This window comes from Myotis lucifugus, unplaced genomic scaffold, assembly GCF_000147115.1.
Source record: "Myotis lucifugus unplaced genomic scaffold, Myoluc2.0 scaffold_254, whole genome shotgun sequence".
NCBI lineage: Eukaryota > Metazoa > Chordata > Mammalia > Chiroptera > Vespertilionidae > Myotis > Myotis lucifugus.
In genome coordinates, this window is record NW_005871302.1 from 1,110,079 (window position 1) to 1,116,452 (window position 6,374).

The following is a 6,374-nucleotide window of genomic DNA, read 5'->3' on the forward strand; positions in this document are numbered from 1 at the left end:
TAATTAACTGATTTATATCCTGTTCACACCTAAGACTTCTATGACCATCACGCCTATTTCTGGTGTTCTCCTGCCTCTCCTCACCTCCAAACCCTGGCCAACCTCCTACCACCCGGTCCTCTCTTTTAATGCCTGTAGTCCTCTTGCTGCTACTACCTGCTCTTCCCTCACATACTCTTCAACTTCTTGTAAAGATAATAATAACATCTTTATTCTAATTTATTCAAATTTATTATTACTACTTTTGAAATACTATAACATTAAAGGAAGTTTAGGAGAGGGTAGGGTGAGAAGTCACCTTTAGCTCTTCTACCCTAACATGGCAACATTGGCCCTTTTGTATATTCTTTTTTATTCTTAAATTTTTTAAATGTTTTTTATTGATTTCAGAGAGAGGAGGAGAGATAGAAACATCAATGATGAGAATCACTGATGGGCTGCCACCTGCATGCCTCCTGGGGATGGAGCCCACAACCCGGGCATGTGCCCTGACTGGGAATCGAACCAGTGACCTCCTGGTTCAAAGGTCGAGGGCTCAACCACTGAGCCACACCAGCAGGGCTATTATTAATTTCAAGCATAATTATTCTTATATAATTGTAACCATAACACGTAAAGAATTTTGTATCTGCTTTTTGACCACTTTATATCATATCAATATCCTTTCGGTTACAGCCAACTTTACATATTTCTAGTTTTTAATGGTTGTGTAATAATACCCCATTGAAGGAATGTGTCTGAATTTAATCAACCATTGCCCTATTGTTAACAATGTAAATTGCTTCCAATTTTATTCTATAACTAGCTCTAAAATGTACATGTTCATATACAGAAAGCCTTTTACTTCTTTGGGATTATTTTCTTACAATATATATCCAGAACCAGGAGTACTAGGTTAATGAATATGAAAATTCTGTAGCTTATGTATGTTATGTATTTATTTCTTTTTTTTAATATATTTTATTGATTTTTTACAGAGAGGAAGGGAGAGGGATAGAGTTAGAAACATCGATCAGCTGCCTCCTGCACACTCCCCACTGGGTATGTGCCCGCAACCAAGGCACATGCCCTTGACCGGAATCGAACCTGGGACCCTTGAGTCCGCAGGCCGACGCTCTATCCACTGAGCCAAACCGGCTAGGGCTGTATTTATTTCTTTATATCACCATGTCACTTCCCAGAGGGATTCCAACCCTTTGGACTACAACCAGCAATATGCAATTACAGCAGACTCACCAGTCACACAACCTCTTGGGAATCACCTCTCCTCTGTACCCAGACTTGCTAATTCGAGACAATTTTATGCCTTACGGCCATGTTTTTAACATGACTACACCCTTCCACCTCGCTCTGCCCCTTTCCCAAACCAAAATTGGGGGGAGGGGCTCTAAACCTATAAATAATCTATAATAATAAAAGCATAATATGCTAATTAGACCCGACAGCCTAAAGACCTTCCAGACATCCTTCCAGTTGTCCTTCTGGACGACCTTCTGGATGAAGCTGGGACTGCAAGGGCCGAGACAAGCCACTGTGGCTGTGAGGGCCGAGCCCCTTGCACCAATTTCATGCATCGGGCCTCTAGTCTATATATATAAAAGGCTAATATGCTAAGTGTCCAACCATCGACCAGTCACTATGATGCGCACTGACCACCAAGGGGGCAGACGCTCAATGCAGGAGCTGCCAAGCTGCAGTGACTTGGCTGTGGCGGTTCTCGGGTGACACACCCCGAAACCAGAGAGGAGGGAGCCCAATTCCTCGCAAGGCCGCACGATTCCACCTTTAGCCGTGGGTTATGTTGTTACTGGGGCACTGTCAGCCCTGAATCTGGTTTACTGCACACTTGGGTTTGCGTTCCACACCCTGTACCATGGCAACTTTTCAGAGTGGCCTCTCGCACTCTGGGACCCCTCGGGGGATGTCAGAGAGCCAGTTTTGGCCCAATCCCCGCAGGCCAGGCCAAGGGACCCCACCTGCCAGAGGGACCCTGCTCACTCCTCAGATGCCGGGGAGGGACCGCAAGAGGTTGGCTCCAGGGCATGTCCAGCCCATCTCACCCAGTCCCACCCCACCAGCACCTTCTAATTAATTTCCTTTCAATGTGCACGAATCTGTGCACCGGGTCACTAGTTTAATAATAAATCTGTATGTGGACTTTTCAAATAATTGTCACATATTCCATCTCACTGGATGCTCACAGCCACCCCCAAAAGGGAGGCAGAACTATGAAGTTGGCCAAGGATGGGCACTTGTTTCTCTCCCTTGCTGAAGCGGGCTGTCACTTACACCCAGGTCCCTTTATGGTGACACCTGCTCAGGGGAAGAAAGAGTTGTGCTCAGTGCAACTTAGCGATGAAACCTGGGCCCTGAGAGTCAATTTTTCCCAGCGAACAGGCACATTCTTGGCAAGTTCAAGAAGGCTAAAGTACATGAAATCCTGACCTTCGGCTGCTCCCTTCCTTCCAGGTAAACAGCCAGCTCCACTCCCTTCGACCTCCATCCACAACGGCTCCGGTTTACCAAGCCCTTGAGGAGTGGCCCCGTTTACCTAAAGGTTAATGTTAACTTGAGGAGAGAAAACAGACCCTGAATTTGGCCTCGAGTTGTGGGTTGTCTTGGCTCTTTTTCATATCCTTGTCCAAGTAGCAAGAACAAGTTATGACTGCTTATATTTGTCTGCCTCAAAGAGAACAACAATGACATCAACAAAGGTCAAATTGTTTACTCTTAGAGGGAGAGCCTCAGGCACACATAGCAAGAAACTTGGCCCATGTACTTTTTTTTTTCAGAGAGAAAGAGAGATATGGGAACATCAATGATGAGAGAGAATCATTGATCGGCTGCCTCCTGCACAGCCCCTACTGGGGATCGAGCCTGCAACCCAGGCATGTGCCCTTGCCCAGAATCGAACCCAGGAGCCTTCAGTCAGCAGGCCGACGCTCTACCCACTAAGCCAAACCAGCTAGGGCTAGGCCCATGTACTTTTAAAGGAACTGGTTCACTACGGCATTCTTGCCTACCTTCCCCTGAGCCACTTCGATGGCACCAGAGACAGGTGTAAGGCAAACTACTGTCGCTGTCATATATGGCTATGTCTGCTGTCTTTGGTCCCCTGGCTTTCTCTTCCCCCAGTCTCGCCTTCCTGCTTCATCCCAGAGGCTAGACCAGGGGTGGGCAAACTTTTTGACTCGAGGGCCACAATGGGTTCTTAAACTGGACCGGAGGGCCGGAACAAAAGCATGGATGGAGTGTTTATGTGAACTAATATAAATTCAAAGTAAACATCATTACATAAAAGGGTACGGTCTTTTTTTTTGTTTGTTTTATTAATTTCAAACGGGCCGGATCCGGCCCGCGGCCGTAGTTTGCCCAAGGCTGGGCTAGACCCTGCCAGCTTCTCTCCACAATCTCCCACAAGAGAGTATCTTGCTCAAAGGTTGCTACTGGGGCTTGCATCCTGAATCTCACCTGCAGAAACATTTACTCAGCCCACCGTAGTGTGTGGTGGTTGTTATAGTTGCTAAATAGTAGTTACCAGTACTAGAAAATGTAGATTTTTTTCCATAAAACCCCCAGATTCCCCTATTTCTTTCAGAAAATAGGTCCCCATTGCTTCATGCCAGCAATTAACCAGAGCAGGGGAATGGCTTCCTCTTTAGACATTTTCCGTGTCTGCCCCAGTCCCTAACATTCCCTATTGTCTCTCTGATACAGGAGCCAAGTGACGGTTGCCCTTGTGCTATTGTTTTCCTTATAGTAGCATTAAGAGAGAAAAAAACATGTATGTCCAGGTCACTTCTCTCATTTAGGCTACATGCCTGGCCCCATAGACATCTGGAGGTACCTGACCTCCAAGCAGCAAGGCCTTAGAACAAAAGCTGCTTCCTCCCAGGCTGGACCAAAAACAGCTTCACGCCTTCATTTCCGGAACAAGAATTAGATATGAGCCTGGCTGGAGCTAGAACCCTCTCAGTCTACTCTAGGCCTTACTAGGCTCTACCAGATTTTCCTTCCCAGTCTCAGCAACCACTTCCTCCCTGCTAACCTGGGGGTTCCCACCGTCTCCCCTGCCTTCTGATAAAGCCCTATCATAGATATTATTTTCAATCTATTACAGATGAGAAGACTAAGGCAAGGAGAGAGCAAGGTAAGAGGCAGAGCTGGGATTAGAAGTCAGGTCTGTCTGACTCCACGGGCTGCTTTGCCTCCACACTCCACCCACTGCCTTTCCCTCTCTGCTGATCACCCATAAACGGTACAATCATAAAGGGAAGCGACTGATCTCCTGGCTCCCACAAGGAGTCTTGGTGACTTTTGTCCCTTGAGAATCAGTTGGTCCCACAGCATTTTCCTTACAGCCAACTGCTTCCAAATTCCCAGACACAGGGGCCTGGGTCTCCCACATTTGCCATAACCTGGGAACAGCTCTATGGTTTCCACTAGGTAATTATTTTCACTGTTTCTTTTTACCAATATCAACCTTGTACCAGGGCTCTTAGTAGGGGTTTAACTAGAACATTTTCCAAGCTCTAGTGAATTCCTGGATATGACAGCTGGGAGGGGCTTTGGAGAGTGACTTTAGGTCAACCTGTTTGATTTTTAGAGGAGGTTTGACTTGCACACAGCCAGGGAGCAAGTCCGTGGAACCAGGAGCGAAGCCCCGGCTTCCTGCCCCCCTATTTACCTTTCCATTAGGCCAGGTTAGTGACCAGGCAGTGTGCATCTTTACTTTGGGAGCTTAAAAAAGAAGAGTACGTTGGCCTACCAACCTAGCAAACACAGGAATACAACCTTCAGTTTTGTTTTTCTTAATGACACAAGACACGTTCAGTTCACCTTTTCAAATAGGATAGTTAAGACAGTGAACAACATCTGATATTTTCTTCCGTTTTAGAATGGGGTTTGAGCTCGGGATCTTCCAAGCCAGAGGCTGCCAACCAAAGCGGGGTTAGACTGCATGAAAATGACCTTCCCTGGCCACCAGGGGGAGGAAATGAGCTCTAGGATGGCTCCATGCAAACACTGCAGGTTATTTCTGGACTATACTTGTTGACTACTCTTTTGCCCCTAGAGGTGGTGCAAAGGGGTAGAATAACGTTTAGTGCTTTCTTTTGCAAGGCTGAATTAATACAGTGCCCTGTAAATGGCAGGAAAGGATCATTTGATTAAGAACAATAGGGGAGCCCTAAACGGTTTGGCTCAGTGGATAGAGCGTCAGCCTACGAACTGAAGGGTCCCAGGTTCGATTCCGGTCAAGGGCATGTACCTTGGTTGCGGGCACATCCCCAGTAGGGGGTGTGCAGGAGGCAGCTGATCGAGGTTACTCTCTCATCTATGTTTCTAACTCTCTATCCCTCTCCCTTCCTCTCTATAAACAATTAATAAAATATATATTTTTTAAAAAGAACAATAGGGGAGCCTGGCTGGGGTGGCTTGGTGGTTGAGCATCGACCTATGAACCAGGAGATCGGGGTTCGATTCCTGTCAGGGCACATGCCTGGGTAGCGTTGTGGGCTCAGTTCCCAGTGGGGGGCATGCAGGAGGCAGCCAATCAGTGATTCTCATCGGTGATGTCTCTCTCTCTCTCTCTCTCTCTCTCTCTCTTTCTCTCTCTCTCTCTCTCTCTCTCTCTCTCTCTCTCTCTCTCTCTCTTTCTCTATAAAAATATGTGTGTTTTTTTTAAAAAGAACAATAGGGGAACATGTTTCAAGTGTTAGCCAAATCTTTTCATCCTGACCTTCAGAGCTCAGGCTTTTCTTTCAGTCTGCAGAAATATGTAGCACTGAAGAGCCCTCCTACTGTGTCTGCCTGTGACTGCCTTCTCTTCCCCCAAATAATAGGTTTTCCTTCCCCCCCCTCCCCTTTCCATCTTTTGGTCCTCATTCCTCTACTAGAAGCATCTCTCCCTTGGCTTCCTGTGGCTAGCTGTTGGAAAAGGCTGACGTGGATCGGGGTGAGGGGGAGATGTGGAGGTAAGAGGTCTGCTTACAGACTTGCTCTCAGATTTGCCTCTTTGACACCGTATACCCTAAGAAGCCAAGTACATAGGTCCCCCACTATTCACGGTTTTGCTCTCCGAAGTCAACTGAGATCTGAAAACACTATTCCATTTCCCCAACTATCGACATCATCTGCTCCCGACACCCACCCATCAACATTGTCATTGCTCAATGATCCTCTTTCTGAGGAATCGTCAAAAGGCCAGTAGTAGTCTAATGCTACGTCACAACGCCTACATCACGCACCTCACTTCATCTTATCACCTAGGGTTTGTATCATCTCACATCATCACAAGAAGGGTGAGTGCAGTACAATAAGATATTTTGAGAGGCCACATTCACATAACTTTTATGATAGTTATAATTACTCTG